Below are 24,800 nucleotides of genomic sequence, written 5' to 3' on the forward strand. Positions count from 1 at the left end.
TCTCACAAGGAGTCCACTGAGGGAGACAGTATGGTTTCAAGCTCGGGGTTAGACTCAAGTTGAAAGCATCTATATGATACCATGTTGGCGCCACCCGACAGGTAGGTGGAAGTGATTCAGCTTGATTCAGCCTGACCTCTGCAGACACAGAAATGTTAGCCCTGAGTACTGATCGAGGTTGCCCTCACCAAGGTGAAGGGTGCTCAGGGAGGGCAGCTCCGAGATGAGCTCTGGGCACGGCTTTCTGTGTCAGCTTCAACCATGCGCAAATGCAGCAGTTCCATTCTAATTTCTTTTGATACACAGCAAACACCTCCCTTCAAAGCTCTCAATTTGTCAGGAAGGAAGGGGACCTACCAAGCACATCAGCATCTGTTAAGAAGATGCCTGCTGTAAGAAAATTCACTGCATTTCCTGAACTGCTGTGGTTTGACTCACAGCTCTGTACCAAACCACACAGCTTCTCTGAAGGACTCGTGCCATTATTAGCTGGTGATACCATCAGCTAGAAAAACGAGTTCTACACATTTAATGTTTGGTGCTGCTTTTCAGAGCCCTGGCTCAGGCACAAAGAGAACGAACACCTCTCTGAACTGGAACATTTCTAGAGCTCTCTACGACGCCCCTGACTGAAGGTTGTGGATGGGCTCTTTTCTGATTTATGTCGGCTTCCCCAAAGCAGTGCCATTTGGAAATCCTGCAGCTTTCAGGACACCTCCTGTCATCGATGCCAGTCGTACAGTTTCTAACTAGACAAATGCCCTCCAAGAACGAATCTTTCTTTTTTGCAACTTGTAAACAAACAGTGCACCCGAAGCCCTCCAAAACAGAAACGCCAGCATCCGGTATTTCACTAAAATCCTAAACTTACAATTTCTTTAATTTTACTCCTCATTAGTTTTCCACTTGACAGCCTTTAACAAGTGCTCAGTGACACTCATGCCAACAACCGTGTGTTTCTCTTCCGGGGCTGACAACATGTGTGCCCGCCTCCTGAATCACACAACAGCCCCTACCCCCGGCCTCCCAGCTGCAAGCAGCAGGAAAATGAGTGAGGCGCCCAGGAAGCACACTTGCCCTTCCTGCTGCTTCGGGAACCTGTACTTTCCCTTCCCTGAGCTAAGCAGACGCAAAGAATCCACCCTGCTACCCCTTCCTGCTTCCCAAACTCCTGCAGTCAAAACCGAATGGAGGTCCAGGAGAAGACCCTTTTCTGACACAGAATGTGCACGTTCACACAGAGTTCAGGGTCAGCACAGCTTCTCCAAGTAAGACTGTGACTCAGCAATTAGTCAAAAAAAATTACAAAAATGTGTTTTAATGCGTTTGGTAGTAGTGATATTGTGAAATACACATATTTGGCCTTTGTCCCCATTTCCTGGAAGACAACTTCTAACACCCTTAAAATCTCCAAAGAGATACTGTCATGTTCTATACCAACAAGTGAAGACTGGTGGTTGGTTCCAAAGGATCAAGGCAGCACTATGGGTAGGCACTCTCAGCTCCAACCCCTAACATCCAGGCAGGAGAGACTACCAACGGCCCATTAAGTTAATTAATTACACCTACATAATGAAGCCTCCATAAAAATCCCAAAGGACTGAACAGCTGGACAGATGGAGGTGTCGGAAGGTGGGGCCCTGTCTCTCTCCCATGTCTTGCCCTATGCAACTTTTCACGTGTATTGTCTGAAATACCCTTAACAACAAACTGGTTCCCTGAGTTCTGTGAGCCAATCTAGCAAATTAACAGGAGCTGAGGGGAAGGTCATAGGAACCCCAATTTGTAGGCGGCTGGTCAAGAGCACAGGTGAAACAAGGGGGAGGGACAGTCTTCTTTTTTTAAATGTATTTTATTTATTTGAAAGCCAGAGTTACAGAGAGGGAAGGAGAGAGAGACACAGAGATCTTAGCTCTGTGGTACAAGTCCCCAGATGGCCCCAATGTCTAGAGCTGAAGCCAAAGCCAGGAGCCAGGAGCTTCTTCCGGGTCTCCTACATGGATGGCAAGAGCCCAAGCACTTGGACCATCTTCAGCTGCCTTTCCTAGGCCATTTAGCTGGGAGTGGGATAGAAAGTGGAGCAGCCGGGACTCAAACCGGCACCCGTATGGGATGCTGGCATCCCAGATGGTGGCTTTGCCCGCTATGTCACAGCGCCAGCCTTGGGAGAGGCAGTCTTAGGGAATGAGCCTCCAGTATGTGGGAGCTGATGCTGTTCCCAGGGAGACAGTATCAGAACTGAATTCCCTGAGAGGGACTCTGCTGGTCGGGCTGCAGAACCAATTACTGGCTTCTGCAGGGGACAACGCCCCCACATCTGGTCACAGCAGAGTCCTGTGTTGTGAGCGAGAGGAGGAGACTCTGTTTCCTATATATAGGCATGAAAAAGCGGTTACTCGAGTAGCTCCCAAGTGTCCTGCTGCCCCCACTGGTTCCTCCACAGGCTGGTGAAGGCTCCGTTTGGCTCTTCTGCTTGGTTTCTGACTTGAACTGTCAGATCCGTCCCCAGGGCTGGAACTACCAGCAAAGGCACCCAGGACTTGCACCTTCTAGAAGCGCAGGACTCTGCAAATCTCTCCTGCAGCAGCCAAGGCCAGGAGTGCCCTTGTGGGATCAAGAGGAAGAAGAAGGGAGGGGCCAAGCACGACCATCACGGTCTGAGCACAAATCCACTGCCACTGCCACTGCAGGCACTCTGACATGCATACTCCACAGCTTAACTTTACCTTTGTGTCTTTTTTTTTTTTTTACAAAGATTTATTCCTTTCTTTATTATTTATCTGAAAGGCAGAGTTACAGAGAGAGAGGGAGAGAGAAGAGATCTTCCATCAGCTAGTTCACTCCCCCAGTGGCTGCAAGGGTGGAAGCTGGGCCAGGCTGAAGCCAGGAGACAGGTGACTGGCAGGGGTCCAAGCACATGGGCCCAGGCACTTGGGCCATCTTCCCCTGCTTTCCCAGGGAGCTGGATAAGAAGTGGAGCAGCTGGGACTCAAACCAGCATTCCTATGGGAAGCTGGTGTTGCAGGCAGTGACTTCACCTGTTGTGCCACAATGCCAGCCCCCATCTTTAGTCTTTGCAGCAGGCAGACTGCTCTTTTGCCACCAGGACTGACAAGCTGTGAGTCCTAACAGCACCACTCAGAATCAACTGCGGAGGGCAGCAGGTGCGGCTCTGGGAGCCACGGCTGAGCCTCCTAGATCACCACAGCTCTGTTCTCAGCCTTAGATCTTTCTCCCAGCCTGGTGCTCTGCTCCAGCTCCCTGTAGCTGATACCAGACCTACTCAGGGGCCACTGTCATTACTGGGTACAGAGTCTGTGGTTGAGGAGAGAGACATAAACACAATGTCTCCCAAAGAGCCTATAATGTAGGGGAACATCTTAGTGCATTGAAATGCTGCTCTCACCTCTGAAAAGGCTGGGCATTTGAAGAATGAATGCAGTTTTCATGGTTTGAGGCTGCTCAGCTCAACAGGCGAATATTTCCTGGGTACCTACTAGGTGCTCAGTGCAGGACCCTTTGTTGTGCATGGGGAGGCAAAGAGGACACTGATGTCGTCTCAGACCTTTGTTCCCGAAACTCAGTGTGCAAGAGTCACCCAGGGTGCATTTCCTGGGCTCCCCACCCTCAGACATTCTGATTCATCAAGGCTAGTGTTGCTGAGTCTGCAGCTTTAAGGACCACAGCCAAGTGATTTGGAGGCAGGAGGTCCTGGGAAGAGAGCGTCGCTGAGAAACACTGGTCCATAAGCCCATTCTCAAAGCAGTTGGCAACCAAGAAAGAGTGATGGCAAGCACCCCCAAAGCAAGGCAGAGCAACACACTCTGTCTGATGCAGACGCCCAGTGTTGTGGGAGTTCCTAAAGAGAGAGCAGTTAATAAAGTCCCCCCAGGACTCAGGGAAGATCTGTGAATGAGAGCCAGGCAGGACTGGGGGGGAGGGGCAGTCCTAAGCATCATCACACCTGGGCCCCCAGGTGGCCCTGGCACCCAGCATGAAGGCAGAGGAAGACCAGGGCTGGGAAGAGCATCCCCGATCTGGTGAAGAAGGTTCCGTGTTGGTTACAGCAAGGACCCTGTCACCAAGAGGATCTAAAACTGACATTTCCAGATAACACTGCGTTTGCATTTTCACTCTGCCGCATTCATGTGGTTTCCTGCGCTTCATAATTTAACATTTGTTAGAGGAAAAAAAAATGCTATTATGAAACTCAAGTAATGCACCACTCTGAGGCAGCCCACCAGCTGCTAACGAGAGTGACATCTGAGCATCACTCCAAGTGTCATTCACAGCTCTGCAAAATGGGGATGTTTAGTAAGAAAGAGAAACAATACATTCATTTCTATGTTAAATCAAGCTTGGGGCTTCCTGGGTTAAAGGGCTGACAGATAACCAGTTACACAGAGACAAGCGCAAAGAGAGGAAAAGTTTAGGTCCCCTTCCAGATAAATAAAGGACAATAATCCAAAAGAAGCCTATCTCAGCTAGCATTGTGGCACAGCGGGTTAAGCCGAGGCCTGCGATGCCGGCAACCCTATGAGCGCAGGTTCGAGTCCCAGCTGCTCCACTTCCGATACAGCTCCCGCCCTGCTAATGCACCTGGGAAAGCAGAGGAAGATGTCCTAAGTACTTGGGTGCCTGTCATCATCGTGGGAGACCCAGATGGAGTTCCAGACTCCTGGCTTCAGTTTGGCCCAGCCCAGCCACTGCAGCCATTTGGGAGGCGAACCAGCAGACATGGAAAATACCTCTCCCTGTAACTCTGCCTTTCAAATAAATAAATAAATGAATAAATAAATCTTTTTTTTTTTTTTTTAAAGCCTGCCTCAGTTATCTAAATGTAATGTTCACAAGACACATCTCCTTCAACAGTGCAGGGGAACAAATTGCTATTTATCTACTATCTCTGTTGACTCTAAAGATGGATGCCAGTACAGAGAAGGTAGCCCCAGGGGCGTGGCTATTTTGCTCTACACTGCCCGGTCAGGTGAGCCCTTCTACAAATGGTGATTTGTCAGGGGCACATAATACATTAATGACTTTCACTAGAAGGCACTGAGTTTTGAATTGGAAAGAGACCTTGGAAACCACGGAGGCACACACTCACATTTTTACAGGTGAGTCCCCCTAAGGTGTTCGCTGAGGTCCCTGAGACCACCAAGATAGGCAAAGCCAAACTGGGCTTCCACTGGAGACCCTGTTTCCAGGAAAACGCCATGAAGGAGCTAGGCTGATAAAGTGTCCTGGTAGCTCCAAATTAGTCTGGAGTAGAACTTACAAACTTTTTACCATTTGTTCATAGTTTGGAGCATTTGAATTTCAATCTCTGGGCCAAGAGTGTTACTCACGGTACTGAGTGCATCGTATTGAAAAGTGTGTTGAAAAGCTATTCTATAGAGATTTAGGCAGGAAGAGTAATTCTAGTTTTTTTTTTAACCATTCAGCAAAGTAACTACAACTTATTACAGTATTTATATAATTTTATATAATTTATTCTATATTTTATAAAGAACTAGTGGGGAAGAGTTAGAAAAGGGAGGGTGAAAATGCTGAACAACACCATGGAGTAATCAGTACCCTGTGTACACGGGGACTACACTACTGTAGAGCTTCTCAATTTTAAACAAAGGAACTCAATACGAATTTGTTGAGTAGGACAACATGGTAACACTACATGCCTCTCATCTGACCCATCCTGATACCTGATCCCAGGGTAACAAACTGGCCATCAGATTGAATCTGTTTCCTCTTGTGTGAGTAACCCCTTATATTTTCAGCTAAAATTGAATATTTGGAAGACACAAGCATTGTTCAAATTGCTCATGGAAACTGTGGTTAACAAATAAGTGTATTTTGATGCAAAATACCTACATACACCTTGTTCGTGTGTTTAGTTATTTGGAGTTTTGCGTGTGTGTGTGTGTGTGTGTGTGTGTGTTTGGTCTTTTTCTTCCAGATTTTTAAAAACATTTTTAGCACATTCACTTCATATGTAGATACTATACACCTTCTCATAAATGCTATTTTCTTTGAAAACAAAGATATTAATACCACAAAATGAGGGATTTGTGATCAGGATCATAACTTGGGGAGAGAAGGGTATATTGTCACACTGATGGTATCCTTCAGGGAGTAATATTTCTACCTACATGCCAAATGATAAGACAGCGACACAGTTTTTATGCTCACTAGACATTAACTTCCACACATAAGAGAAAACATGCGATATTTGTCTTTCTGGGTCTGGCCAACCACAAATGCATACTACTGAGATCCTACTCTTCTGCAAATTTCAGAAACAAACACCCAAAGTCAATCTGGTTGCTCTTTCGGCTGTCACTAGAACAACATTTTCTCAAATGTCCTGGTGCGTGGGTTGCGGAGAAATAGCTGCACACTTGAACAAGACCCTGGTACACCCAATCAACACTGCCAGATGAAATCTAAAGCCAAGCCCTCGGACAACTTACCAAACACGAGCTGTGGTGCAAGCCCCTCGTCGCAGCCCACTCTTGCCCTCTCGCTCCTGGTGTGTGGCAGCACGATTTAGGGAGGCCTCAGAGCAGACTCTCACATGATGCCCCAGGATGCTACAGTCAAACAAAACAAAACACCAAGTCAGAATGAAAACACCACTTCAAGCAGTTAGTGGATATTCAGGGGGAAATCCCTGGCCTTTCTCAAATAGGTATCTTACAACCTCAGACAAGCATGCTAATTAAGAGAATGAAGCTATCACCCACCCTATCTATATAAGGTGCCCTAAAATACTGGAGGAGGGAGTGTGGGAGGAAGGAAGAAAAAAAAACGAGGCAGCATGCAACATACTACTGGGAGCGTGCTTACAAAACTTTCAGTGTGCCAATCAAAAGAATAAAGAAAAATGTATCTTCTTTTTTAAATTAGAAATCCCTTTTTGATTTTGAAATTTTATGGACTGATTGAATTTATTTGAGAGACAGAGAGAGAAAAAAATACTCCCATCAGCTGATTCACTCCCACAAAGGCTCAGAAGGGCCCCTGCCTGGGACCAAAGCCAGAGGCTGAGAACTCAACCCGGGTTTCCCAGGAGGGAAGCAGGCACCCAACCATCTGAGCCATCACTGCTGCCTTCCAGGGTGTGCATTAGCAGGAAGCTGGAGTCACAGCAGAGCTAGGACTGGATCCGGGGCACTGCAATGTGGGATACAAGCATCTCAAGGGATAGGATTTCAAACATTTAGATGTTTAACGATTCTGGTGTGTAGGTGTCGAAGAAAGCGGAAAAAGTATCGTTTCAAATGAAAATTAAGGGGCAGGCATTTGGTACAGCAGTTACACGTCCCATATCAGGATGCCTGAGTTCTAGTCTTCACTCTGCTTTCCTGCTGATGTGCATTCAAGAACTTGGGTACCAGCCATTCACATAGGAGAGTCAGATTGAGTTCCTGGCTCCCTGTCTGCTTCTGTCTGTCTCCCTTTCAAATTAAATTAATAAAGAAATAGAATGTTTTAAAAGAAGCAAGAAGGGCTGGCATTGTGGAGCAGTGGTTTAAGCTGATGCCTGCAACACCCACATGCCATACGAGTGCTGGTTACGCCCCAGCTATTCCACTTCTAATCCAGCTCCCTGATCATAAACCCGGGAAGGCAGCAGCAGTTGGTCCATGTGCTTGGGCTCCTGCCATCCACCTAGGACACCTGGATGGAGTTCTAGGTGCCTGGCTTAGGTCTGGCCCAGCCCTGATGTTGCAGCCATTTGGTAAGTGAACCAGCAGATAGAAGATCTCTCTCTCTCTTTCTCTCTCTCTCTCCCCAATCCCTGACTCTGCATTTTAAAAAAAGCATCAAAAAGTCTCCTATTTCTGCCCCTTAAAGACTCAGATTGAAAGAAGTTAACAAAATGTACTTCAAAAAATCTTGGAAAATGGAATTTAAAAAAAGTTAAAATTGGTGCAAAAATATTTTGAATCTCATGCATGTTTTCTGAATATGAATTTTCCTTTTGCAGACTCCTTATATTAAATTTTTTTTAAAAAAAAAAAAGGGCCATTAGGGTTCAAACAAAAAGTTTTGTCAAGTACAGGAGAGGAAATTTCCACTGCGCACTTCAAATAGGTAATTGGGTTTCCCTTGTGTTCCTCTTGATCAAACCTCATAAAAACCCTCTCTGCCCAAGCCGAGAAGCAGAAGTTACCCTGCACACTGAATATGAGAGGCGTGGTTGAAATATGCATGCCTCTTTGCCCCCACTCAGAGCAGCTGATAAAACCCACACATCAGGGCCCCTGAGAGACTCTGAAAAGTCCTTTTCTGCCCTGGGAGCGTTTAAGGCTCCCTTGTCACAGGCTGTTGCTCCGCTTCTTCTGAAACTCAGTCAAATGCACCCCAGGGTCTGTTTTCGGACAATGGCCATTTGAGAGCCAGGAAACGTGTCTTCAAAAGCCATCCACATCCTTTTATGAGATCTACCCCAACTACTACTACTTGGAAAGCTCACTGGAAGATTGTCACCCAGTTCTCGGAGAATGGTGGCCGCATCAAACTTGTAACTCTAAACTCCATAAATCTCCCAAGGTCTTGGGCTGTCACCAGACTTCATCAAGTGACCCAGTTGTAAGAGGGAGGATCCAGCTGTGTGCCTCCCGGGTTGCTGTCAGGATAACTAATTCCTTGAAAGTCTGCCCAAGCTACAACTTCATGGAATGGTCCACATTTTGGAAATGGACCTGGGAAGGGTTGTGTCCACCTGTGGTTCAATCCATGTGGATGGACATGTACAACTTCCCAAGAGGAGAAAGTGTGTCTGGATTAATGTTGCAACAAGTGAGTGGAGTTTTTAACACATTTAGATTTGTAGTCAAGCTGGAAGAGCGGCTGCCTAAAAATAGTAGTCTTTTTCACTTTGTCGATGCTATCGATATCCACAGAAAGTGAGGTTGCAAGGATTTGATTAGCTTCTTGAGGCGTTTTCATGAAATGGAACTCAGCTCCCACTCAAACGAGTAACAGTACAATATTGATACAAATCAACAGAAGCCAGGAAGTTCAAAGTCTGCCACACTGTCTCAAGCTTACCAGCTTGGTAAAAACAGAAATTAGAGAGGGAGAGAGGGAGGGAGGAAGGGGGGGAAGGAGGGAGGGGGAGGGGAGGAGGAGGAGGAGGTTGTTGTTTCAAGCCCAGTGCATCAATCTTTCTTCTTTACCAAAAATTTTTCACTGCCGTACTCTTCATTCTTGACCAACTTTCTATATTGAGATTTTAGAATTAGGAGGAATTTTTGCTATCAAATTCAAATGTCTGCACATGAACCTGCTGCCCAGGGAGGTGGATAGCACTTCTTCTTCAAGCCACACAGCAAGGTAATATGTACTTTCCTAGACCCTGGGGTAAATCACTCGTGCTCACTACCTCCTGATGGAGAGAAAATCATTTAATGTACTGTCATGTGGTTTTGTTCAAAAAGTTCCTCAGTAGCATAACATTTCCTCAGAGTACTCTCTCTTTCTCTGCTATAAAAAAAAAGAAAGAAAGAAATGTGTTTCTGGATTCGATTTTTGTCACCTGTCATGGAGCAAACTCTAAGTGGGAGGGGCAGAATGGCGGCACCGTTACCTCAAGGCCCTTCACTGGCTGTCAAGGCTGACACTGTTCACCAGGACTCCTGGAAGGGACGCTATTTTCCATTCTTCCCTACCTCCGCCAATGTGAAGGGGTTGGAAGTGATTCATTGTGTGACTTATAACCGACCCTCAATTACACATACTGCAACAGCTATGAGACAGCTTGTATCAAAAGAAAACCACTGAAAAATTTACACAGCTCCATTCAGGCAAGAATTTCAATGCTTCCTCTTTCAACAAATCCTTCAGCAATGCTGCTAATAACCAACAAAGCACACTAGCTTGAGTGTAGTCCCGTTGTCTACCCATTCTGTTTGTCAGCTGAAGTTATCATAAACAGAGATAAGGTCAGAGATCCAGAAAAGAGAAATGCATGCCCAAGACTGACAATATTCAGATATGAGGGTATTTCAACAAGTTCACGGAAAATGCATATCATAAAAAACTATGCAAGGATGTCACATTTTTGTACCAAAATAAACTTATCTTTTAATTTCACTTTTTTCATGAACTTGTTGCAATACCCTCACACGTCTGAATACGTGAAACTTGGCTATGTAAGCAAGGATTTCACTCCAGATGATATCCCTAGAGTGTTTTCAAATTTGACAGGCATTTTGGTGATAATTTTCTGAACACTAACAGGCAGAAAGCATAGTATTCAAAAAGGAGCCAGAAAACTGGGGCCTAGGAGCCCTGAGATTCTGCATTTTAGTCTGGGTTTTGTAGCTACCTGAATTTTTAAACTCAATGCACAGCCTCCTAAGTAGAATTAGTTCCTAATTTATCAAATAAAGGGATTTAAGTATATGTTCCCCATCATTAATTACCAATTATAATTCAAAGTTTTTTACATGTATTTGAATATTCCAAATCAAAAAAATCCCTACACAAACAATTGTATCTTAACCAATCCATCTGTTCTATTAGGTAGATCTTTATTCTTCTTTTTAAAGATTTATTCATTTATTTGAAAGTTAGAGTTACACAAAAAGAGGAAGAGCCAGAGAGATATCTTCCATCCAACTGGTTCACTACCCAAATGACTGCAAATGCCAGGGCTGGGCCAGGCTAAAGCCAGGAGCCAGGAGCTTCTTTCAGATCTCCCATGTGGCTTGGGCCATCTTCTGCTGCTTTCCCAAGCGCATTAGTAGGGAGCTGCATCAGAAGTGAAGCAGCCAGGTCCTCAACCAGCACCCATATAGGGTGCCAGCATTGCAGGTGGAAGCTTTATCCACAACACCACAGTGCCATCCCCAGTAGATCTTTATTCTAAAATGCAACAGTCAGACACCTACTACATAGCAAGAAACTTAGAGGTTCATGACAGACCATCAGCTCAGTGGGAAAGACTAATCTAATCAATGAATGGTATGGGGAACATTAACTCTTCATTTGGAAAGAGACCATACAATAAATTCTAGAAAAATAACTACAAATATAAACACAGACTCTCCTCAATTTACTTCCCAATAAATTCATCCTATGTTGGAAATGCATCAAATCCATTGAACCTGCTGAGTTCTGCACCATCATAAAGGCAAAAAAATGCCAAGCTGAGCCATCATAACACTTTTACACCTTTATGTGTACGTTTATGAGTATTCAGTATTTATTATCCATCTATAATCCTTTACACAATGAAATGCAGAGAAATACCATTTCATAAGCATCAAAGGCTTTGCAGGCTATTGCAAAGATGGTGACTTCCACATTTTAAGGAAACCGGGGGAGACCTAGAGGATTTTGAACTGGACTGGTACCACGTTGTAAGGACTCATTCAGTCTGTTGTGTGATAAATGCACCGTAAAGAGACCAGGTTGGAAACAGAGAGCCAGTTACGCTCCTGCAAAAATCTGGATGAAAGATCCCATCTGTGGACAAAGGGTACGGGGAGGGCTGAGAACAAAGGGTACGGGTAGGGGTGAGATTCTGGATGTGTGTGGGAAGTCAGGCTGGTAAGGTGTATCAGGGAAAGAAAAGAGCCAAATATCCCTCCAAGTTATTGTTTATTTATTTAAGAGCAGTTACAGAGAGGCAGAGGCAGACACAGAGAGAAAGAGAGAGAGGTCTTCCATCCGCTCGTTCACTCCCCAGATGACCGCAACTCTCGGAGCTGCGCTGATCTGAAGCCAAGAGCCAAGAGCTTCTGCCAGGTCTCCCACGTGGTGCAGGGGCCCAAGGACTTGGGCCATCTTCTACTGCTTTCCCAGGCCATAGCAGAGAGCTGGATCGGAAGTGGAGCAGCCAGGACTTGAACCGGTGCCCGTATGGGATGCCGGCACTGCAGGCAGCAGCTTTACCTGCTATGCCACAGCACTGGCTCCTCCTCCAAGTTTTTGATCCAACCATCCTAAGAAAGACTGACAAGAATGTGCAAGAAGCAGGGATCCAAGAGCTCCACTCTTCACATGAAGTCTGAAAGGCCTTCCTTCAGAGATCCTACTGAGACACCAAGGGCATCTGAAATCCACTGACACGCGTGGCCAGAAGCCACACATGGAAGCATAAGCTACTGTCACAGGCAGCCTCCAAGAGGGTCCCCATATCCATCCCTGGGGAAGCCCTCGACTCTTGAGTGTGGGCTGGATTTAGTGACTCACTTCCAGTGTGGACTGCGGCAAGAGTAGTGGAACTCCGCTTCTGAGATCAGAGCACATGAAGGCTGTGGCTTGCATCTTAGGGCCTGCTCACTTTCTCTCCTGCACTGTTCACCCTGGGAGAGGCTGACCACCATGCTGTGAGGCAGTCCCTGTGGAGGGGCCCACGTGGCAGGCAACTGGGGCCCACTGGCATCTGTGTGCATGTCCATCCCATCCTTCAGCCCAGTCCAATAGCTTGACTACAGCCTCCCAAGCCAGCCAGGGGCCCAGTGAGAACCTGTGTGTACTGCTTCCACTCACAGAAACCTGAGAGACCATGCACACTTGTTGTGTTAAGCCACCAGGTTTGGGGCAATTGGTTACACACCCACAGAGAATTGAGACGGTGGTGGTATGTTAAGATACTCTTCTGGGAACTTTCCATGACATCTTACTGTTGGAGAAACTGAGCCATAGACGAATCACCCACACAGCACACATGAGGGATACTTTTAAAAGTTCACAGAAAACAGAACCAAAAGATCAATTTGTCTTTGGTGGTTAAAAAAAAAAAAATTTAAATCCATGCATAATTCTTTTCATAAAACTTATTTTTGGGGCCCGTGCTGTGGCCTAGTGAGTTAAGCTGCTGCCTGCAGTGCCAGGATCCCATATGGGCACTGGTTTGAACCCCAACTGCTCCTGTTCCAATTTAGCTCCCTGCTAATGTGTATGGGAAAGCAACAGAAGATGGCCCAAGTGTTTGGGGCCCACACACAAGGGAGACTCAGATGAACTCCAAGATCCTGGCTTCAGCCCGGCCCAGCCCCAGCCACGGGGGCCATTTGGGGTGTGAACCACAGGGTGGAAGATTTCTCCCTCTCTCTCTCTGTCCTGCTCTCTCTCTGTAACTCTCCATTTCAAATGAATAAATCTTATTTAAAAATACACACACACACACACACACACACACATTTTCCAGGAACCCCTGAAGACACCTTGTGTGTGACAGAGTTGTGGCTCAAGCTCCGCCCACCCGTGTGACTCCACAGCCAAGAACGGGTTCTTCCAATGTGCTCTGCGTTTGATCACTGCATTCGCTCCTCTCCCAGGATCACCTTTTCTCCTGCTTACGATGTGCACCCCGAGGCTGGACTTGCGCTGCATGTACTGCATGATTTACACAAGCAAGGGGCAATGTGCATCATCACCAAACTTCTTCTGTGTATATATATTTTTTCTGTTTATTAAAAATGTTTAACAGTTCATGCTCATTTGTTTGAAAGGCACAGAAACAGAGAGAGAGAGAGACAGAGAGAGAGAGAGAGAGATCTTCCAACCACTGATTCATTCCCCAATGCTCACAACAATCAGGGCTGGACCAGGCTGAAGCCAGGAGTCAGAAACTCCATTCAGGTCTCCCATGTGGGCAGCAGGAGGCTCAAGAACATAGGCCAACTTCCGCAACCTCCCAGGATGCATTAGCCTGGAGTTGGACTGGAAGCAGAACAGCCAGGACGCACAGTAGAACTCTGATGGAACCCGGGTGGTACCCTAACCTACCGCACCATAATGACAGTAGTCTTCCAAAGGGATGTTTGAAAAATCCACAGTGGGTGGATTCCTGAAACCCAGGTAGTACCAAACCCTGTGCACCATGTTTTTCCTGTACCTACACACCTGTGATAAGGATCAATTTATAAATCAGGCACAGGAAGAGATGAGCAACAATCACTGATAATAAAACAATAATTATAGCAATTTACTGCCATAAAGGTTATTTAAGCTTAAGAAGCATTTCTTTCTGGAACTTTGCATGCATTAAATGTTTTCAGGCCATGGGTAACTGAAAATGCAGAAGGTGAACCCCCGGGTAAGGGGAAGGCAACAGCACCCAGTAGTGAGGAGACCCAGTATAAAACCCATGGTTGTTTGCTGGGATTTTTCAAAATAATACGAGAAAATCAACTTTTAGTTGACAACAGAAAGTCACTAAGGATTCAGACAACATAAAGTGCTTCAGTAGGAACTGGCAAGACCAAAAAATAAAAAACAAAGCCATTGATATAAAATGCAATGACTATTGTCCCACTAATTATTGTAACAAAAGAAGACATTTCCATTCTTTGTCTGACACAGACATGGGAAGAAGAGAAGGCAAAAGAAATTTCTCTGCACTTCTGCCTCAGCACAGATTTAGAACGGCTGGGTTGAGGAGAAGCTTGCTGTTTAAGGTATGATCGCAATTTCTCAGGAGCGGAATGTCCACCAGGCAGCAGCCAGCCTGGAGCTCCTGACCCCTCCCCAGCTGCATCCGTGGCTTCAGCCCACCATGCACTGGAAATATCTGGGGAAAAACCGCTGCCTCTGTACTGAACATGTACGTGGTTCTTTCTAAGCCCTTCTTCCTTAAATACAGCATGAACAGCTATTTACCTAACACATTGTATTAGCTATCATAAGGAATTTAGAGATGATCCGAAGTATACTGGAGGATGTGTGTACGTTATATGCAAACATAATGCAGTTTTATATAAGGGACACGAGCAGCCGTGGAGTTCACTATCCATGGGGAGGTCCTAGACTCAATCACAGAGATACGAAGGGGCGATTATACTTTCATTTTATGTGTGAAGATTGCATCCACAATCAATGAAAATGCAAGAAATGGAAAGAAAGACTCATAGCAAGAAATAAAACCCACAGCCACTTATAAACCTTAGTTACCAAATGCAACTATTTTATAAAAGCATGTGACGTTTTTACCAAAGGCTTTTTTTTTTTTTTTTTGCCATTTATAAATACCAAACAGTAGTAATAGCTAAACAGCTCGGCTGCTACCACTTAACCTGCAATTTGGAAAATCTGTGTGGGGATGCGATTACTTTGTCTTATGACACAAGGAGCAGATGCTACTAATTAACACACAAAAATGTCTAAACCAGAGTTTTAAAAACATATGAGTTTTGAAGCACAAGTAAAAACAGCTTTCAAGCGTATAAGCAAACTAGTATAATATGATGGAGTAGCAGGGTTTTGTTTTGTTTTGTTTTGTTTTTAAGAAAAAGACAACCAAAATAGCGGGTAAATTTTTCTAGGGCCTGCCTCTAAGTAAAGTATATACTTAAGGGAAATTACCTGATAGATTTTGCTTTGTATTTTGAAAAAATTGGTAGTATCTATCATGGGGTAGCTGTATGTTCAATGGGATGTCACACCCGACTGTGAAACATGCTAAAATTAAAAGCAGGACAAAATGCTTGGAACACATTTGAGGGACTTTAATACATCAGGATACTTCAAAAGGCTCATGGGAAGTAGCATGAAATGACATGCAAAAATTATGAGATCCACATATATAGGGGCCCTTTAAATTTCACAGAGGGAGTGGCACAGTGTTCAATTGCCACTTGGGGTACTCACATCCCACATCAAAATACCTGGTTGGAGTTCCTGCTCTGCTTTTGATTTAGCTTCCTGTTAATGTGCATCCTGGTATGCAGCAGGTGATGGCTCAAGGAATTGGGTCTCTGCCATCCGTGTAGGAGATCTGGATGGAGCTCTGGGCTCCTGGTTTCAGCCTAGCCTAGCCCTGGCTATTGCAGGCATTTGGGGAGTGCACCAGCAATATGGCAGACTCTCTCTCTCTTTGCCTTTCATATAAATAAATAGATAAAGAAACCTTTTTTAAAAAAACATATTTATTATTTATTTAAAAGTCAGAGTTACAGAGAGAGAGCAAGAGACAGAGACAGAGATTCATTTGCTGGTTCACTCCCCAAATGGCCACAATGGCCAAGGCTGGGCCAGGCTGAGGCCAGGAGCCAGGAGCGTCCACCCAGGTCTCCCACATGTGGCAGGGCCATCTTCAAATGTTTTTCCCAGGTCATTAGAAGGAGGCTGGATCAGAAATAGAGCAGCTGGGACACAAGCTGGTGCCTATGTGGGATGCCAGCATCACAGGAGGTGGCTTTACCTGCTATACCAACCACAATGCCGAACCCAAAGCAAGATTTTTAAAAAGTTCATCAAAAATGTGTTATGAAGACTATGAATTTCAAATTTTTTGCATGAAAATAAACATGTTTTAAATCCATTTTGCCATTTTATAATAGGAAATCCCCTTGTATTCATATGCATTGTAAATCTCTAAGAGGCAGAAAGAAACATGTATCTCATCCCAAAATATATGCAGACATTGCTCTGAATATACCCTTGTATACAATAGAAAAGGCCAATAAATTTTTGGTCTCAAATTCCCTTTGCACTCCTAAAATTTATTGAGAACCCCAAACAGTTTTAAATTAGATAGATTATACAAAGCACTATTTTTTGTTTATTAGAAATTAACACTGGGGGAATTTCAATTATTAATTCATTTAATTTAATATCAATAAATCAATTGCATATTATAAAAAGAACGTATCTTTACATAAAAATAACTATTTTCCAGGACAAAAAAGTGAGATCAGTGACACTGGTTTAAGCTTTTGCAATTCTCTCTAATGTCTAGCTTAATTGAAAAAAGTTCATTTATCACAAGTGCCTCTGAGTTCAGTCTACTGTGATATGTTGTTGGGTTGATGCACGTGAAGAAAACCAGACCTCTATTCTCAGCTAATTGTGAATATTCTACTTTTGTATCATACCCAAACTCCACATGGGGCAGTTTCTCCTAGGACAGAGGCCATGTGAAATCAAAAACATATCAATGAACAATTTATATCTTTTCTATCAAAGTTTATTCATCAGTCTTTTTTTTTTTTTTTTTTTTTTTTGACAGGCAGAGTGGATAGTGAGAGAGAGAGACAGAGAGAAAGGTCTTCCTTTGCTGTTGGTTCACCCTCCAATGGCCGCCGCGGCCGGCGCGCTGCGGCCGGCGCACCGCGCTGATCCGATGGCAGGAGCCAGGAGCCAGGTGCTTTTCCTGGTCTCCCATGAGGTGCAGGGCCCAAGCACCTGGGCCATCCTCCACTGCACTCCCTGGCCACAGCAGAGGGCTGGCCTGGAAGAGGGGCAACCGGGACAGAATCCGGCGCCCCGACCGGGACTAGAACCCGGTGTGCCGGCGCCGCTAGGCGGAGGATTAGCCTAGTGAGCCGCGGCGCCGGCTCGTTTATTCATCAGTCTTATATTTTGGAGGGATCCTGGCCCATGTGTGAATTTGTAACATAATGTCCTGATGTTCTGGAGCATATATTAATTCACTGAATTATGCTTACCTCCCAAAATTGACACATCTCATTACACAATGTCATCACACACATCATACGGCCTCTGAAAAACTCCGCTACACACTTGTGAGACGCTGACAATAAAGCAGGCAGAAAATGTCTTAGTAGAATCATAAAAATAGCTTTGACCTTACACACTGCCCCCTACCACCACCACCACGGAAAGGGCTTGGGGGTTCTCAAAGTGAGAACTCTGACTCATTACACCTCCAAACCTCCGCAGATCCCTTCCAGAAATAAATGCACAGAGTTCTGGGTCTGCTTTAGCCTTTGGCTTCTGCAGGTGTAACCCAGAGTCCTCCTGGGGACTACTGCATCCCACCCTAGAGGGATCATCTACCGACACTGGCCATGACCATGTCATGTCATAAGCCACAGGGGACAGTGGGAGAGTGTTAGCTGGGAGGATAGCATGGTTTACTTGGATCCTACCATGTAACAATCTGTGAGAAATGTATATTTGTGTCTTTTACTTTAGCAAACATTTTCTTCATGGCTAACCTTTAATCATTTAGTAAGGATTTAGTTTAACTGAAGAAAAGAAATTTTTTTAAATTTTTTTGCCAGGCAGAGTTAGTGTGAGAGAGAGACAGAAAGAGAGAGTTATAGATAGTGAAATATTTTGAGTACCCTGAAAGATGTTCACAATGATCTTTGGAAGTACCCATCAAGACTGGCTATCTTTGGGGGCTAATATACATGTGAAATAATAATAATAATAATAATAATAATAGCTAATGTTTGAGTGTGAAGTCCTCAAGCCACATTATCTCATGTAAGCCTATGACCACCCCAGAAGGCAAAACACCCTCTTTCTAATAAACAAAGAAAGGGAGGCATTAAATAACACATCTAAGAAGCTAAGCTGATTCAGCAATTCAAGCCTCCAACCTCTGGCTGACACCAAAGAGTCTCAACTCCTCACTCTGCTGCATCCTTTCCAAACACTAGCTTCCTGAACTTCAGTAATCTGGATTCTTCTTCCGGCAATTATTCCCTAAATCAGTATATGTCCTTTTCCTTTTCTTGTTTCGAAGTGAAGGGTTGCTTGATGGACTGGCACACAGCACACTAGGACGTACAATTCTGTAAGTACGTTTCTTTGTCTCACGGAGCCCACCAGCTACCCCGCCGAAAGCCCTGTCTCATTCCAAAGACACCTGCTGCCTGCTGGAACTTCAAAGGTCAGGAGGATACAGCACTGATCTCCTGCTCTGTAAACAATTCCAGGCACCCTCAGCACACAGCCCTCATCTCCCCCATCTCTCCCCTCTAAAGCACATCTGTGAAACAAAGCCAGTGTCAACACCAGCCATGTCCAAGGCCCCACCACCAGAGGAGGAGGAGGAGGTGATATCCCTTGCTTGAGCTTTCTGAATCTCAGATCCTCCTTTATGCACTGACTTCTCTCACCGGACATGGCCATGCTGCTAACCCAGAATCATTAAGACCATGTAGAGGGGCTAGTGCTGTGGTGTACTAGGTTAAGCCACCACCTGTGGGCCCCAGTTCAAGTCCTGGATGTCCCACTTCCGCCCAAGTGCTTGGACCCCTGCACCCATGTGGGAGATCAGGAAGAAGCTCCTGGCTCCTGGCTTCTGGCTTCAGATCAGCTCCACTCCTGACATTACGGCTATTTGGGGAGTGAACCAGCAGAGGTAAGACCTCTCTGTCTCTCCCTCTCTCTGTCTGTAACTCTTTCTCTCAAATAAATAAATATTGAAAAACAAACAAAGAACTTGTCGAATATCTTCTACATTACTCTTAGTCATGTTTTAAATGTCTAGCTCAAGACATTTGTCCTTCCAGAATTTCTCCATCTCTGCCCTCCCCCAGAGCACCTCCCGCAGGCCAGGACACGCATCAGTGTGGGCTTAGCTGCATGCTCCCTGGCTTTGTGTAATGTGCTTCATCTTTCACAGCCATCAGCCAATGCTTTCTGCAGGATCTCTCAGGCCACTGTGCACAGTGCCCCACACAACATAGCACGCTTGCTCCCACTTTTCTCTAATTGGGGGAGGACTAAAGAACCAAGGCATGTTTTCTCCATTGACTTTATTATTAAACATCTTTCTCTCCAGCCCTAAGACTAAGCAAAACGAGCAGTGTCATTCACCTAGAAGTTCCAGTTATTACAGAGAAGACCGATCTATAAGGGTTAGCCATTGGTATTCACTGAGAAGCTTCGTGTGGGTTTACTCGCAACATTCTCAGGAAAGAACATCAGTTCTGTCCTAAGGTGAGAAGAAAGTGGGACAGTACACCAATTCTGGGTTTAAAAAGATGGATTTGGGGGCTAAACAGCAATTCACTATGTCTCACACTTTCAAAATGCTCAGCAATTCTGAAGGACATCCATCGCCTGTGGTTCCAGCTACTGTTCAAGTTTTCTGTATATTTCTGCTTTCAATATGAATGCCACACATTGGCAGGGAGTTTTTTGTTTTCTGTTTTTTTTTTTTCTTTTAATGAAAATTGTTGTCTGGACCACACACTTACAAGATACAGGAGCCAAGAAGCCACTTTTTATTGGCATCATAATTACTGTTGGAAAACTCATGTTTCACCCTCTGTATAAAATCATACAAAAGTGACTCAAACAACAAGCCTTCCATGGTATGTCAATCCCAAGGGACCTTCCAATGGGTGCTCCAAAATGCCCCTTTCGGTCAGACAGGCCAAGCAAATGGAGGGCTTGTGTGTCTGCAGGAAAAATGGCCAGGAACAGGCTGCTTCTGGCCCATGTCCAACCTCCACAGAGTTTAGGAAGGTGAGCCACGCCAATGGCACCAATGGCGCCGTTCCTGCTTGTAAGCTCCATCACTGGATTTGCAGAACCACACAAATGCTTGCCTGCTTCCGAGCCCTAACCCCCAGAGCTTACCCTTTTTTGCATACATCATTCTTGGTGGAAATTTTCGACAACCACAACGGTGGGGAAAGGGTGTGGTGTGCATTGACTTCTTAGTCACATTTCCTGATGTTGCCATTTTAGTGTGTTTAAACTATTGACTTATGGCAACGTTTCAGAAATTATGGTTTGCGGAGTGCTGCTCTCTTTTTTCCAGCCGAGAAGAATCTCCAGGAGTGCTATGTTACAAAAGGTGAGTGTTCTCTCTCACCGTCTGTCACCAGGAAAGGGCTGGCAAACTTAAATTGAATACCAAACTTCCCCCATTGCCCTCAGAATCCACGGTGAGCAATCTTGGGTCGGCAAAATGGATTCAGTGGCCTTTCACATGACACACCAGGTCAGTTCCAAACTAACACTTTCCTCCCTCTCCCTCCCCAGCATTTGCACTGGTGATGACTGTACTCCACCCTGCGCCCACTCCTGAGCAGGTGACACCCCAGGCCACCTCTAGCCACAAGCTATGAACAGCAACAAAGTTAAATAAAGCCCAAGGAAAGCAGAGAAGCAATGGTGGTTGGTGAGAGAAACTCCTGGGACACACTGCTTCTATGGGGACTGGTACCCCAATATCACCAAGTTGCCCAACCTAGAAACACCAGAATCAACCCCTCTGCCTTCCCCCGTATTGCACACGTGAATCCTATTTTGTGCTTATGCCAATCAACTTGTTCCCTTTCTGCCTCTCCAACACTCAGGGCCCAGCTTTCCCCCACAGCCAAAGCCCTTCCACCCCGGTGCCCCACTGCTTTCAGGGGCTTTTCATCAACTCTCTGGGATTCTACTGATCATAGATCCGACCCCAGTGTTCCCCAAAATAAAACCACAGATGACGATGGTACCTTCTCCAACCCACCACTAAAGAGAAAGAGGCCGGGATCACAGCGTGTATACAAATACTGAAACTGTATCGCACTGTATCCCACACATATGCACATGGATTGCATGCCAATTCAAAATGAAAATCAGCAGATAAAATAAAACACATCAGCAAATCATAGTTTATGATACTGTCCCCCCACCCTCTTTTTGTCCAAGAGCAACAAAGGAGAGATCTGGAGAAAACAGGTGGCAAGAATATTCCAAGGTCCAAGAACCAACATTGCATTCAGACTCCTTTCCGGCTTCTCCTCGGCTCACCTGTATTTTGGGTCAGATTGTCAAAGACTCGATTCATTAAAAATGATCCTAGAAGCGTGTCCTGTTGGGCATTGCCAAGTCGCATCGAAGCATTTCATTGCTGCTTGAAAGGCCACATATTTAAAATACAACTCAAAGTCAAGCTAAAGAAAATAAAATGATTTGAGGTATTTTTTAAGCAGTCACTAAAACAGAAACAAATGTTATTTTTGATCTCTGGCTCGCTGTAAACTGACAAGATATGAATATGAATTTTACCGAGTAATATATAATAACTGCTTCTGCTCACCACAGCCACATGCCAACAACTCCATTTTATCTTGCATTTTGATGCCATGTGCAGAACACAAAATCGAGCTTACAGACCATCCTCATGAAAATACATTCATCTGGCTAATTTCTGATAGCACGGCTTCACCAACCTACACAACTATTCTCAAATTTGTTTTTGTAAAAGCCACTGCAAATTTGTACATTGCTAAACAAGTGGGAAAGAATATCTGACAAGGTATAAGATGATGCCGTTATTGTCGACATGTTCATCCATGCACCAACACACTTACTGAATACACACTTCAGAGAGGAACCGAATTCTGCCAGTCACTTGCAGGCAGGAAGTACCTGCTAGGGACAGCCCTCAGGAAACTGACAGCCCATCTCAGAAGGGAGCATGTCCACAAGCGGGATGATCTTCACAAAGCAGAACAAGAGAAGTGTAGAAAAGCCATGGGATGGCAGAAGAGCAAACCATGTTTTACAGGAGAGGGGATCAGAGAAGATTCTGGAATAAAGTGGGCTTTCAGCATGTGGTGGAGGGCAATGCTGAACTTCAAGTCTCTAAAATGAAACTGACTGATTTGTTTCCAGACTTAACTTTGAGCAATGCCTATGGGTTAGGAAGTTCTTACATGTCATCTCTGAGCTTCCAACCAAACCTCTAAGGATAACCTGGTTATAACTCATCAAAAAGGGACTCAGAACATCTATTCACATTCCCAAGAGTCACTAGTAATCAAAACTGAATTTACATCAATAGAAGAGTAAACTACATAGAGAAGGTACCAGTCTCCATAAGAACAATCAGGGGTCAACATCATTACCTATCTGATGTATGAATATGGCTTAATATGACAAGGACTGGGATAGGCCAGAACACAGATCACATTCCCTTATGTGTACTTGAATATATATATATATATATATATATGTATAATATATATAAAACCCTCCAGAACTGAAGTATTTGTTTATTCTGACATCTAACATCAGTATTTGACAACGAGTTCATTTTAAACACTATTATTAAAATGTATCTGTTAGAATATTTATTTGCTTTTCTCTGAGTGTGATCCAGGAATCCCCATGTTAGATGAATCACAGGAACAAGTTCACTAACAGAACCCCAGTACTCCACCCCTGACCTACTGCATCTGGCACAGAGGGCCCAGGAATCTAAATTTTAAAAAAATATTCATCTGAGGCTGGTGCCATGGCTCACTAGGCCAATCCTCCACCTGCGGCGCCGGTACCCTGGGTTTAGTCCCGGTTGGGGCGCTGGATTCTGTCCTGGTTGCTCCTCTTCAGTCCAGCTCTCTGTTGTGGCCCTGGAAGGCAGAAGAGGATGGCCCAAGTGCTTGGGCCCTGCACCCGCTTGGGAGACCAGGAGGAAGCACCTGGCTCCTGGCTTTGGATCAGCGTAACTCTGGCTGCGGTGGCCATTTGGGGGGTAAACCAACGGAAGGAAGACCTTTCTCTCTCTCTCACTGTCAGGGAGAGATTATATAGAGAGATCTTCTAACCACTGGCTCACTCCCCAAATGGCCTCAATAACCAGGGCTAAGTCAGGCCAAAGCCAGGAGCCAGAAACTCCATCAGGGTTTCCCATGTGGGTAGCAGGGGCCCCAGCACTTGGGCCACCTTCGGTTGCTTTCTCAGGCCATTAGCTGAGAGCTCCATTGGAAGTGGAGCAGCCAAGACTGGAACATAAGCTCAGACCTGATGCCATTATCAGGTGGCTGCTTAACCTGCTGCCCCGGGGCATGTGCATTTCCAGCAAGCCCTCTCCTTGTACCCAGGGGAAGACGAAGGAGGGCACTCAGGTTTTAGAACCCCTTGTCTACAGTCTCCACCTGTTCCTTCCTTGTTTCTTATAGGAATGGGTCTTTGCCAATTTAAACAAGGAGTTTTCAGCATCTTCCAAATACTTTCTGTGTCACACTACATTAACTAAAGAAAAAAAACTGCTTCTAAAACACTGAAATAATGCCACTGGAAGGAGACTTCTTTCAAGCCATTTTAACAGCCCTTCTCTTTCTGCATCTGGCTCAAGTCAGTGAACTATGGCACTGGTAAGTGGCTTGACATCTAGGGTAGGCAGAACCATGGCCCCCTAGAGACATCCCGAACCTGTGACTACCCTACACAGCACAATGGATTTCACAGGTCTTAGGAAGCTGAGATGCACAGATCACACTGGATTGTATGGGCAGACCTAAGGGGATCACAAGGGTGCCTGGAAGTGGAAGAAAGAGGCAGAAGACACATCAGAGGGAGATTGAATGTGGAAGTGAAGGGATGTTGCTGGCTTCAAAGACAGAGGAGCCATGGGCCAAGACACATGAATGGCAAGGACACGGATTCCCGTTCTGCTCTGCACAAGGAATGCAAGGGTGAGAGCTGTGCTGGCTTTCTGACCCAGAGAACTGTAAGACAGTAAACTGTGTTGTTGAAGCCACCAATTTTGTGAGAAATCATTACAGAAGCAATAAAAAACTGACACAGCTGCTTTACAGAAGACACACAAGTCAGCTCTAACACAATACATGAAGGTTAAATTCCAAACATTCATTGGGTACAATGGGAACTGGCCCAAACAGTTCATTTCCAGGCAACGTGGCCACTTCTTGTATCCACCTCTCTCCCCCCTCAGGCCTTCCATCAACACAGACCTAGTGATAGCCTCAGAAACTACGAAAAGGAGAGGACCAAAGGCAGGATTTCTCAACTCCAACATTACTGACATTTTGGGCCAGAGAACCACTGGCAGTGAGGACTGTCCTTTATGTCCTCACTGGATGCCAGTCCTGCTACTTCCCTCCCTGCTGTGACTACCAAAAATGTCTGCAGACCCTGCCACATGTCTTCTGAGGAGCAAAATGGAGAGACCCAATGGTCTAGGGCATTGGCAATGTACTTGGTAGTCTGTTCTGGCCACCAGTCCTCTCCCATAGAAAGGTAAGTTCCACCATATGTGTATAGGTTGGTCATCCCTTATCCAAAGTGTTTGAGACCACAAGCATATTGTATTATGGATTTTCTCAGGTTTTGGA

At 45.2% G+C, this 24,800-nt stretch overlaps 1 protein-coding gene across 26 annotated transcripts in view; it reads right to left on the reverse strand.

Moving 5' to 3' along the window:
* Nucleotides 1-24,800, reverse strand: part of ATXN1 (ataxin 1) — a 451,593-nt gene that overhangs the window by 329,401 nt on the left and 97,392 nt on the right. For 23 of the 26 annotated variants that reach the window (XM_089333309.1, XM_089333314.1, XM_089333289.1 and 20 more), the window contains one exon: nt 6,471-6,590. The exons of the other annotated variants lie outside the window; for them this stretch is intronic. The gene's annotated coding sequence lies outside the window, so the exon portion shown is untranslated. The remainder of the gene's footprint in view (nt 1-6,470; nt 6,591-24,800) is intronic. 26 annotated transcript variants of the gene reach the window in all.

Source organism: Oryctolagus cuniculus, chromosome 5, assembly GCF_051225735.1.
Source record: "Oryctolagus cuniculus isolate XC-2025 breed Fujian yellow rabbit chromosome 5, ASM5122573v1, whole genome shotgun sequence".
In the NCBI taxonomy this organism is placed as follows: domain Eukaryota; kingdom Metazoa; phylum Chordata; class Mammalia; order Lagomorpha; family Leporidae; genus Oryctolagus; species Oryctolagus cuniculus.